This window comes from Protopterus annectens, chromosome 9.part0 (assembly GCF_019279795.1).
Source record: "Protopterus annectens isolate FY-2018-M chromosome 9.part0, PAN1.0, whole genome shotgun sequence".
NCBI classification, from domain to species: domain Eukaryota; kingdom Metazoa; phylum Chordata; order Ceratodontiformes; family Protopteridae; genus Protopterus; species Protopterus annectens.
This window is the reverse complement of record NC_056743.1, coordinates 917938847-917952311: the sequence shown is the minus strand read 5'-3', so window position 1 is coordinate 917952311 and position 13465 is coordinate 917938847.

The window sequence follows — 13465 nt, the reverse complement described above, 5'->3', positions numbered from 1 at the left end:
TTGCATATGGAGGTGAAGAAATTCAAACCAAAGGTTCAGTAATACTTTCATGTTATTTGTCTGAGAACTGTTACAACATATTATTCTATGTAGGTCACCCACCAGTGCACTCTATTAAGTCTCAAATATAGTTTGAGAATGAATCTGCTTTATTTTGCTAAAGAAATTCATCATGTGAGTGCAGTTCCAAGTACAAGTTTTTCAGAAGCCATTTTCTCGGAGTACGCTGATGTTTTTGATGACAAGTTGGGCAAGCTTCCATTTGTGTATTCTATGAAATTATACCCCAAAGTCACTCCAGTGGTCAGACCAGCAAGAAGAGTTCCAATAGCTATGCAAGATAAAGTCAAAGCTCAGTTAGACAAAATGGTACAGCAATGTCCAGTCACAGAACCAACTGAATGGGTGTCGTCCATGGTAGCTGCTCATAAGAAAGGCTCAGATGAAATTAGAGTATGCATTCACCCTAGAAATGTGAACAAAGCATTAAAAAGGCCATATCATCCAATGCGCACAGTTGAGGAAGTCGCAGCTCTAATAACAAATGCCACTGAATTTATTGTTTTGGATGCAAAGAGTTCATTTTGGCAAGTGATACTAGATTGCCAGTCCTGATTTCTAACTACTTTTAGTACCCTGTTTGGCAGATACAGGTTTCTAAGGATGCCATCTGGAATAAATTCTGCAAGTGAAGTCTTTTAGCCTGCAATGGAACAAATTTTTTCAGGTCCATGTGCCATAATAGTAGATGATCTACTAGCTGGAGCCAATAGCGAAGCAGAGCATGACAGAAACCTCAAGAAAGTCCTAGATACAGCATGTGAAGTGAACTTGAAGATCAGTCCTCTGAAGTGCAGATTCAGACTTCCAGAAGTATCCTACGCAGGACATTTGTTTACAAGTACAGGCTTAAAACCTGACCCAAGCAAACAAATGGCTATCTTAGAGATGTTACCACCAGATAATGTGCAGAGTTTACAACGTTTTCTGGGCATGGTCAACTATTTGTCAAATGTATATAAGATTTCATTGAGCTGACAGCTCCATTAAAACATGAAAGAATGTTTTCTGGTCGTGGTTAATCATCATCAAAAAGCGTTTGATGACCTTAAGCAGAAAATTGCAACCCCCCTACTTTAAGGTACTATGATGTGAATAAACCAGTTTCCTATCCTGTGATGCTTCTGATTTTGGTCTTGGTGCAGTTATTCTACAAAAGGGCAAACTGGTAGCCTGTGCATCTAGGACACTAACTCAAACTGATATGTATTATGCTCAAATTGAGACAGAGCTTCTAGCAATAGTTTTCGCATGTTCCAAGTTTCAAAATTATATTTATGGTCAAGCTAGTCATACTGAAACTGATCATCAGCCTCTAGTTACTATTTTGAAGAAACCAATGCATTCTGCTCCAGCCAGATTACAAAGAATGATGCTCAAGTTGCAAAAGTACAATTTCAAAATGGTCTATACTAAAGGTATAATGCTTTATCTGGCTGATACTTTATCTAGATCACCTAGAAGTACAACAGAACAACTTGATACTGAAAATTTTGACTTTGATGTAATGTCAGTGCATAATTTTTCCACCACTAGACTTGATGAGTTGAGAGATCATACTATGACTGATCCAATTTCACAAAAGCTCGATCACTACATCAATGTTGGATGGCTGTCAAAACAATCTAGTTTATCACCTGAGGTGCAATCATACTTTCCCTACAGAGATGAATTGTAGATGGAAGATGGCATCATTTTCAAAGGTCCTAATAATGTTGTTCCTGCTTCATTACAGCACAAATATATCCAGATTTTGATTCATGGCCACCCAGGTTTATTATCCACTAAGAGAAGAGCCAGAGAACTAGTATTTTGGCCTCCATTATCAAAAGACATTGATGGTGTTCTTTCTTCTTATTCGATATGTAATAGCACCAGAGCACATTTGCCAAAGGAACCACTTCAGCTAAATCCAATACCTGAACTTCCTTGGTCTACTGTTGCAACTGATATCTTTGAATGGAATAATCAACACTATTTGGTTTTAGTGGACTCTTACTCAAACTGGTTTGAGACTGACCTGCTACCAAATGTAACCTCCACAACTGTTATCACAAGACTTAAACATAATTTTTCAGTTCATGCTAGTCCTCACAAACTTTATTCTGACAATGGTGCTCAATGTACTAGCCAGTTGTTTCAGAAATTTGTGACAGAATGGGACTTTGTACATGTCAGTAGTTGCCCTGAATATCCTCAATCCAATAGTCTAGTTGAACGTGCAGTACAGAGTGCTAAGCAATTACTTGAAAGGTCAAAGCATGACAACACCGATGTATTCTTGAATCCACTTAATCTCAGAAACATACCTCATGACGATATTCTTGGCTCACCTGGTCAAAGACTATTTTCCAGACAAACTAGAACTACACTACCTATTTCATCAAGTTTGTTGAAGCCTAACTCTAGGAACAATAAAATCATCAAGGCTCAAGTTTTGAAGAATTGTAATATTCAGAAATCTAGTTATGACAGATTGAGCAGATTACTACATTCATTGAGGGAAGAAGAGACGGTACGAATCCAGACAACGAAAGGTTTTGATCGAATAGGACAGATAACAGGCATCTGTGCCAAGATGAGATCTTATTGGGTAAACTCCGAGGATGCAGACATCTTCTTCCTGTACCAGAATCATTACCATTGCAATCATAACATTGTATCTGTGATGCAGACTCTAAATCAAAGACTGAGCCAGACATTGTTTCCAGAACAGTTTGTGTTCAAAAGTCTGGTTCTGTTCTAGAGAGTAATTTGAACATTCCACATGCCAACCATTTTGCAGAGACTGTTCCAGTTGCTAAAACTGGGGGGGGGGGTGGATGGAGGAACCTTTTTCTGCTAGTTTCTTCTTCATGGCTGCCGCTATGACCATAGCATCAACTAGTACTCCCTTGCTTCAAAAATCCATGTCCTTAGGTGGTGAAAGCATCCTATCTGGTCTCTTAGGGATTTGTTCAGTGGTATCAGATTCTTTCCACGTCTGTCGAGAGACCAAATCAATGAGCTCATCAGGGGGTGGAACCACCCAGGAGGTAGACATGCCAGCACCAAAAGCCTCTGGGAATACTAACTCCTGTTGGGAAGGGTTGTCAGGAGACCAAACACCCCTTTGCTTTAGGAGCTCCAAAATGTCTCCAAATGAGACGTTGCTTGGTAGTGATCTTGGGGACCCTTCTCCTTCATCAAAGTCAGTATCTTCTGTAAAGGACTCTTGAGGAGAGTCAAGGTGCCTCCTTTTGCACATTTTCTTCCTGGGAACTTGTTTGGTGAGATGCTCCAGAAAAGTGTTGGAAGAAATTGATATACCCTCCTGGGTATCCTGTTGACTAACTTGGGATGGCTGTCCCAGTGGTATGATTGACTGAAGCTCAAGACACAGAGGCAAATAGGCTGGGGTGGTTGGAGCCAAAGAAGGTGCAGACATTCGAGCTCTGGGGATAGAGAAAGCTCTCTCCACTACTTCAAAGCCGAATACATTGGAAAGAAGGAAACCAACAGCTCCAAAAAGACATGCTTACAGGCTGTAAGGTCTCACCATCCTGAAGGCAGAGCACTTGAAGAGGGAATGGGAGCGAAGATATCTAGCTCCAAGGCTCTGCGAGGAAGAGATGGCTCTGCCAGCTTCAGTGTTAACTTCAACATCTTGAATCTGGCGTCATCACTATGGATTTGAGAATCGCCCAGCTCCAAGTTGCTCTGAGCCGGTCCACTCACAGATGTCACTGGAGTCAAAGATTCCAGTATCTTTGGATCTGTAGTGAATTACTCCAGAATCTTCAGATCTGATGACTCTGAAACCAGTGCTGGATCAGAGATGGAGTTAACGGGGGAGGGGTAGTACTAATAAGGGTCTCTGGACCCAATGGGGTCAAAGCTGGGAGAATCACCATTTGAATCTGCATCAAGAGAAACGTTCTCATCATCCTGTCCATGTCGGCTTCAGTCAGACTTTTGGAAGAATGTGTCAAAGATGCTTTTGGAGAAGGTCTTCAATTGTGATGTCTCGGAGACCGCTCCAAGAAGGGGGAAGGTAGCCTAGAGGAAGCTGGATCTGGGGCTAAGACTGGCAATCAGATTCAGGATGATTTTTCTGTTCTGGTCTTTGGGTCTGAAGTCTTAGAAAGTTTTGAAGAAGATTTGGATCCCGAAGCTGAGGAAGTGGTTGGTTCTGGGGAACACTTTCTAGAATCCTTTTTATGAGTTTTATTAGGGGTTTAAGCCCCAAATGGTGTTGATGTAGATGTAGATTTAGAGGGTAGCAAGCCTCTAAGGATTAATTTGTTTTTTTCTGTTTATAAGGGCCCCAGAGTTAAAGGCCATAAATTACAGATATCACAACTGGAATCTAGATGTGATGGGCCTAAACAGTACACACATTTGGAATGCGTGTCCAACAAGGGAATCTTGTGGCCACAAGCCATACATTTCTTGAAACAAGAGGGTTTCTCAGACACTATTCCAAAGTGAAAAAATAGACTATTTAAAGAAAGGAAGAAAGATTTTTTTTAAAGGAGGAAGGAAGAATGAGATAAAAATATACCAACAATGGTAACAATTAATGTACAAAAAAGTATGAACAAATAACAGTGATGGTAATTAGGAATACACAAGTACTTAAGAAATTTTACTGGAAAAAGGAAAGAAGTGCAGTAAGAACTAGAAAAGGGAAAGTTATAAAGATATAATAATAGAATCACACTCACATTACCAAAATCTCTAAAAACGTGAAAGCAAAACAGAACAGTAACCACGTCCATACACTAAGGCAGCAAATGAGATCTGAGGTATGTTAGGGACTAGGGCATTATAGGAAGGGGAGGAGACTGAAAGTTTTCAGCGATCCATGAGCTGGTAGAAGCAGCCAAGCCAGATCCGAGGATCTGATCTGAACCCAAGATTTGAAGAACAAATCAAAATTGACACCAGATCCATTTATTGCCCCTTTGATCTCTTTGTATATCACCTTCCTGCCCTCTGTCTTCTCCTCCTCTGTCTTGAATGGCCATACTTTCTGTTTCAGTAATACTGTCCCCCTCTGTTTTTTATTTCCCCAAACTGTCCATCAGAGTGTAACCCCATTAGTTTTTTTTATAGTCCTCAACCAATATATGGGTTTCTTGTATAATTATTACCTAAGCTCTCGTTCTCCTCATATAACCCATTATCCTTTTCCTCTTATTCTTTCCTCTTAGCCCATTAACTTTCCATTAACTATTATTTATTCTGTCATTCCCCATTCTCTTCTTTTGTTTTACCCCTTTCTTTTTCCTGACATGTTCCTCTTCAGATTTTATTTTTTTTCCTGTTTTCCCTGACCATGTTACGCAACCCTCCTCTTTCCTTTTATTAATTTTACAACAGCAGATATAACTATACTCCTTTATATCATTCATCCTTTTCTTAACTGAACTTTTATTAACTATATACATATTTGCATGTTTTGCTTCCCCCTTCACACATTTTTGTCCCTTTGTTGTGCAGCCCGCACATTGAGCCTTGTTTCTATCATATCTACGATAGTGCATTATGTGCATCAGAGGTCTCCACTCCCACTGCATTAGTATTTTGTGCCTTTTATTGCATAATTCTCCTATCTTATTTTCTATATTGATCATTACATTATCATGTTGCTATCTAGTCCCTCCTTTTCCCTTTGTATCCAGTGATCTCACCAAGTTTAATTTTTATTTTAGTTATTACTGTTATTCATCATTGCTTGTATCTTAATATTTGGTTCTACTCTTACTTGGGACTTCACCAGTGACCTGTCAGTCTTATGTGTTCTGTCGTATTATTTTTTCCCCTCTATGTCCTCTCTTTTTTCCCCCCATTGTACTTGTCTACTTTCCTTAAACCTTGCCCTTATCTCACTTATATACTCATTATTTTGCTCTTAGAACTTGTTACCCTCACACCAAGCCATTAGCCTTTGTCTCTTCCCTGTTAGCTTTTTTCTTTCTCACTCCTTAGTGTAAGGGTAATGATGTCTTTGGTGTCCTAAGTGTAGGCCTTCCCATTTCTGTCCACACATTAGCACCTTCATCACTTCACCTCCTGTCTTTTTTTTTTTATTTATTTACTTTTTGGACTGCCCATTTTTAGATACTATTTTTACTTTGTACAGTTGCACGCTCCCTTACCCATTCCTTTGCTATATTTATTTTTACTTTAACTTTTTAATAATTTCAGTGACTTTCTGATGTAAGTACCTGACATTTCCTTCATGTACCAAGCTCTTAAAAGGGCTTCCAGTAATGTCTTTAACTGTTTAAATATAACCTGTATAACTTTCTTTTTCTCTGCCATGGCAAGTCTGTGTGAGTCACAATTGTTTTTAGTTGACACCCTGAAATTTCCATTGCTGCCTGTTGTTCAACAAGCATTCTGACTTACTGGCATATGGGTAGTAGTGCCCTGCTATCATATCTCTGGCTCCTCCCCCTGTCTGTCTGTGGGTGTGATGGACCAATCACTTGAGAGTACAGGGGCTGCCTTTCAGACCCACTGCCAGGGCCCTTTCCGTTTTTCTTTGGGGTTATGTTTATTTGAGATATGACTCTGCAGTGGCTTTAAGCAGATTATTGGACCACTTGCCTTATTTTGCCTTCAGGTCTCCTGGTGTGGTATTAGCATCACAACTGTGTGTGGCACAAGGGTCAGACAAGTCCTCTGGGTCTGTACCAGTGCCTGGTTCAGGAAAGGGAGAACCAAACACTTTAGGTGCAGGGAAAATCAGCGGTGCAGAATCTGTTACCAGTCTTGATACACCTCCCCTCAGGAACTCTCCCTCTAATTTAATGCATGCAGAAAAGAGACAGTAGACTCACCACATCACAGGGCAACAATCACTGTTTCCACCTGAGGTGGAGGCTATGGCTAGATCTATTGTTCAGGAAGTTGATTACAGGGTGTAAACCTGGATTATGAGTAACGCTAGGGCTCACACCCCTATTCAACCATCCAGGAATCCTGATTTTGAAAGGGATTCACAATCTCACATTTCAGATGTGTCAGAGTCTGATCATTCAGCTTCCTCTGAGGATGAACAGGTGCAGAAAACCAAACAGATGTTTTCTTTTTCCCGAATGCTGGCTAGATTTAGGAATGTATTCAACTGGGAGCAATCATCAGCTACCCCTGAGGTCAGCAAGGTGTATGATCTTTTATAGAGGATGAGGCTCTGGACATGGCAACCTTCCCTCCATTAATCCGAGCACTGGAGGATGCTTTTAAGAAAGCTTGCAATTCTCTATTGAATGAGTCTTTGCCTAAAAAAGTGTTTAAGAAATTCAGGGTGTGCATGAGCATGACTGGTCTCCAAGCCCCATTGTCTGTGGATCCTGCCACTATGACTTTTTCCAACAAAAAGACTGTCTTCATGAAACCCTGTCCCTTAAGATAAGCTAGGCAAAGAATCTGGTGCAGCCCAGCACTGTAGACTTTAAGGTGTTTCATTACCACCGTTTTATGTGGAAGTTTGTGCTGAGGTATATGTATACTTGACATTAATTTGTTGCATTGTTACCTGTTTAGCAAAATGTCTGTGTCAAAGATATTGTTTCCAATGTTTCTCAAGTGTCGACACATGCTTAAAGTTTAAGGAGTGCCTTGGAAGAGGCTTCTAGAGATGCAGCAATATCTGCAGTGATAAGGAGGTATGTCTGGTTGCACAGTCAAAATTTTTATGATGAGTTAAAAAAATGAGCTTATGAATGCTCCACTTGATTCTGATTATTTGTTTCACATAGCAGCTAATCAGGTCATTAAACACTGGGATGACAGAAGTAAACTGATGTAAGGGGTGGCGAAAATATTCTATATTCCGAAGTTTCTCTCCATTAAGCAGGATCATTTTCAGTGGCCCAGCAAACTGAAGTCTCAGCTGAAGAAAAGCCAAGGCACCAAAAAGAAATGGCAGGAAGAGAACTCTGCCAAACCTAACAAGAAAGGTTAATTTCCCCAAAAGAATAGTCCCTCTTCCAACTGATGACTATGCTGAGGTACAGCACCAGACTTTCCTAAGTCCCCCTCTGGGTGCCCTGTCTTGAAAGTTGACTCTCAACAAGGTGGATTGGCTGTCAGTAGTTTCTGACAAATGGGTGCTCAACATTTTTATCAGAGGTTACAGGTGGCAGTGGAAGAAACATCTGCCTCAGTTCAAGGCAGTGCCCCCTCACACACTGGACCAGAACTTGTCATTCCCTCCAATAGTCCTGCTAATGTTGGACTCACAGATCATAGAACTGGTCCTTCCTTTAGAAAGAATGAAAGGTTTCTACTCCAGAATTTTCCTGATTCCCGAAAAGAGCTGTTTATGGAGACCTGTGCTGGAACTATCCTTTCTGAATACCTTTGTCATGAACCCCAAGCTCAAGATCATCATCATAAAGACAGTGCTTCCTCTTTTCCTAGAAAGCTGCTTCATAGTGAGCCTGGACTTAAATGATGTGTATCACCGGATCAACCTGATAACACCAACAAGCGAAAACACAGACAACGAGATCACCGACACCACAAAACCGAAAGTTCAAAAACACGAAAGTTCACATGCCTGACAAACCACAATCCTGACAGTCAACAAAACAAAACAAATTCCTTTTCCGAAAAGCATACACACAACACAAGCACACCAAAAACATTACAAACCTACACCAAACCTTACATACACAACTATCTATGCACTAACCTTAACCCAAACCCTAACCCTAAGGTCCGTCACTATCGCACACTTACCTTACCCGCACCCTAACCCTAAAGTCTGTCACTATGACACACTTACTTTACCCGCACCCTAACCCTACAGTCTGTCACTATCGCACACTTACCTTACCCGCACCCTAACCCTAAAGTCCGTCACTAACACACACTTACCTTACCCACACCCTAACCCTAAAGTACATCACTATCACATACTTACACAGTCGCACTTGTTTCGCATGTCGGTGTTTTCAGTGTTGGGATTTCAAACTGTCGATTATTTCCATTTTCAGTCTTCCGGTGTCAGTGTACTTGTTGTCGGCGCTTAGAGCTTTTATTGTTCTCAGGTAGATCCGTATCACCATATCCCCATTCTCATTGCTTCAAGAGATATCTGACATTTGTTATGTCTGGCTGCAGTATCAGCACTGTGCATTGGCCTTTGGGCTATCCACCGCACCTCGAATGTTTACAAAATATTGGAAAATATTAGGGTTCAACCAAACACCCTAATAATGGGTAATTTCAACTACCTCACCATTAACTGGGAAAACTACTCATGTACCAACTCCTTTGCTCAGTACTTTCTGGAATTCATAAATTCCAATGCCATGGATCAACTTATCCACACCCCCACCAGGGGCAACAATATCCTAGACCTAGTAATTACTAACATAAGTGACCGGTGTTCCACACCTGAAGTCAATTCCTTGTTGGTCAGATCCAATCATAAGCTAATCACCCTGGATATTCGCATCCTGCCCCCACCCACCATTAAGGAAACCACAGTAAAAAGTTTCTCCAAAGCCAACTTCATGCTTCTTAAGACAGAAATGGCGAACTTCATGACAACCATGCAGATGGACAATACAGTTACGACTACTGAATCCTACACAAATGCACTCTATAAGCACTTACATGAGTGCATGGATCGTGCTATCCCAAACAGAACCAAGACACTATCCTGCAAAAAAAGGAAGCCAATCTTGTGGTCCCCAAACTCTACAACAGAAGGAAGAAACTACTGCAAAAGAGAGTAAAATTCCATGAGTGGAGGAGCTCCCTGGTCAGCCTCAGTAAGAAGCCGAGATCCCTTATAAGATCCTCCAAAGCTAGCTATGAAAACAAAATCGCCACTGATTCTAAAGGCAACCACAAAGCATTCTATAGCTATGTCAAGAATCTCAATAGCAACACCCAGATCTGCTCTGAGTTACAGCACAACGGCATGAAAATTACAGAACCAACTGATATTGCCAACATCCTGGCAGATAGGTTCAGTGCTAACTTTACCCCCTCACCCCCTAAAGGGCTCATATCTATACAGGAAGAATGCAGAATCCCTGAAATTACATCTGTGCAGGTAAAAGCTGCACTGTCTAAAACCAAAAACACAGCATCTATGGGACTGGACAACATCCCAGGCTGTGTTTTACACCAACTTCAGAACAACCCCCCCCCCAACCTAAGCACCATATTCAATCATAGTCTCACATCAGGCTTTGTGCCCACTGAATGGTGCACAGCAACAGTTATCCCACTCCACAAAGGGGGAGCCATCACTGATCCTGGGAACTATCACCCTAGTAGCCTGACAAGCCTGGTCTGCAAGGCCATGGAATGTATCATCATGGAACTCATAAACAATGACATTGGTAACCTCCAAACTCTGAACCCCACCCAGTTTGGGTTTGTGAAAGGCAAATCATGCCTTCTGAACCTGATTGACTTCTTTGAGGCAGTCACCAAAGCCGTAGACGAGGGTAAGGTGGTTCACACAGGCTATCTTGACCTCGCCAAGGCTTTCGACACCATCCCCCATTCTGGAATTATAGCTAAATTCACTAAACTAGGTATAAATCTCTACGTCACAAGATGGGTTGCCAACTGGCTCACTGACAGAATCCACACTGTAAAAGTTGCAGACTCCAAATCTGACTTCAAACCAGTGACAAGTGGAGTACCACAGGGTTCAGTCCTGGAAACTCTCCTGTTTGGTATCTACTTCTCTGAAGTACAGGCTAACACAGAAGGCCTCTAGCTAATTAAGTTCGCAGATGACTGCAAACTAGGAGCCATAGTCAAGTCTCCAAATTATGTGGACATCCTGCAGAAGGGCCTCACTGAGACAGATGCCTGGTGTCAGAGTCATGGCCTCAAGCTCAATGCCAAAAAGTGCATTGTCATCCCTTTGGTAAAAACTCTGTACCCATGAACTACCACATAAACAGCAGACTACTTAACACCAAATGTGTGATAAGAGACCTTGGGACCCAGATGGACAGTAGTCTCCTTTGATAATCACATTGCCACAGTAGTCAGGAAATCCTTTTATGTAGCACACCTCATCACAAAAGGGTTCTTATCCAGGAAAAAAGAGGTCATTGTTTCCTTCTACTCAGCACTCATTAGACCCATTATAGAGTACAACACCCCTTTTGGAATGTACCTCACAAGACATCTGCAGCAGCTGGAAAGACCACAGAAGTACCTACTGGCCTCAAACGGATGCCTTACACTGACCATATCAAAAAACTCCAGCTTTACTCTTTAGCATATCGCCTACTTCAAGGAGGTCTCTGCCTAACATATAAAGCTATGTTAAAACCAGAGCTGTTGGACATGCTACACCTAAAGAAATCCCAATCACTCCGAGCTACACGCTCTAGGTACCTAAACCTTGTCACCACAATAAACAGGACATGCTGGAAGGATAGATTCCTATGCTAGAGACTTCCTATACTCTGGAACAAGCTACCCATCTATGTCAAGCAAAGTTCCTCATTAGCACTCTTCAAGAAAAATCTTGATGAGTGGATAGGAAATAGGAAATAGACCCCGGGGATCACTTCTGTGGCTCTGCTTGACAGGGGCACAGGAAATTAACTTTCTTGGGTGGCATAAGCCAGGGAACCTTGTTGGCTAGGCTCACTTAGGCCCTTGGGCCGATAGCCTAGTACCTACCTATGAACCTATGAACCTAAATGCATTTCTCCAATAGTGGCTCACTGCTGGACTCTTGGCATTCACATCTTTCCTTACTTGGATTACTTGCTGATCTGTGCAGAATCTGCATCCAGGTGTTTAGACTCACTAGAAAAGGTCTCAGCCTTACTTTCCCACCTAGTGTTCATGTTAAATCTTCAGAAGTTGTACCTAACACCCTCACAAAGACTTATCTTCCTGGGGTACTTAATCAACTCTGACAAAAGAATGACCCTTCTTCCAAAGACAAGGACCTGTCTTACCAGATGGTGTTTCAGGAATTCTCCAGGGAAGACTTCACCTTAGCAAGAGAATTCCTAAAAATTCTAGGACTTATGTGTCCATGATTCTCATGATACCACTGGAGTGTCTCCACATGAGGAAAATTCAGTGGTATATCTGGAATTGCTGGACCCAACGCCTACATTGCTTGGAATCTCAGGTGCTAGTGCTGCCCTTCATCAGACAAGAGTTTCAGTGGTGGAGCGATCAGCTGAGAATCAGTTCAGGACTTCCCTTCTTCCCTCCTGTTCTGGTGCAATCTAGTCTGACTTTGTTTGGGGAGCTGTCTCAATGGGAGTGCAAGTGCAAGGCACTTGGAGGCCTAAGGAAGCATATAAGCACATCAATATCAAGGAAATGTTGGCAGAGATCCATGCCTTGAAAGTAATTCACCATCTATGGAGTCCAGGTCCTCTTCTAGTGAGTTGAATACATACAACACCACAGTGATGTGGTGCTTCAACAAATGGGGGGGGGGTACAAGGTCATACCCTCTGTGCCAGTTATCAGTGATGGCCTGGGAGCTGGCTTTACAGCATTCTTTGACTCTTCAGGCATCATATACCCCATAAGAACAAAATGTCACGGTAGACAAACCAAGCAGATCCTGGGCAGACCTGCACAAGTGACAGTTGAAGGCAGTGGTGTTCCAGATCTAGTCTAGATGTGGGTAACACATCAAATAGATCTGTCCACCTCCTTTCAAAACAGACAACTGGAGAAATTCTGTTCTAGACATCCTTGCAGCCATGCTTGGAGGACAGGTGGATTCTCATTCTCTTGGATAAGAATGCTCCTGTATTCATTTCCACCTTTCCACTGACTCACAAGGTGCTTCTGAAGGTTCAGAAAGAAATGCCAAAAAAAATTGTGGTGAACTCCTATTGGCACAGACAATCTTGGTTCTCCCTTCTAATGGTATTGGCCAGGGGCAATTACCACATACTTAATCACACACTGGATTTGCTCACACAGTTTCAGGGGCGACTGGTGCACCCATTTGGGGAAACTAGAACTAATAGCCTGGATGATTCAATCTTGACTCTGTTTAGTTACTTCAGGATGGCTTATCATATGCATCCAATATAGCGCATTTAATGGCCATCTCTACTTGCCTGCCAGTGGATCTCCCTCTTTCTTTTACTGTTTTGGTAAAACAGTACATGAAATGAGCATTGCATATGAGACCACCTTGCAAACAAGTTTTGCCTTCACGGGATCTCAGCTACATTCTGGAAAAATTGACCTTACCACCTTTCTGACCTGCAGCGTAGTCTGATATGAAGTTCTTAACATAGAAAATTGTTTTGTTTACTGTACTGACATCTTTAAGGTGAGTCTCTAAGCTGCAAGCTGTCATTTTGTGACAACTTTACCTAATTTTGCACACAAACCCCTCTTTCCTGCCAAAAGTAGTCACAGAATTCACCCTCATTCA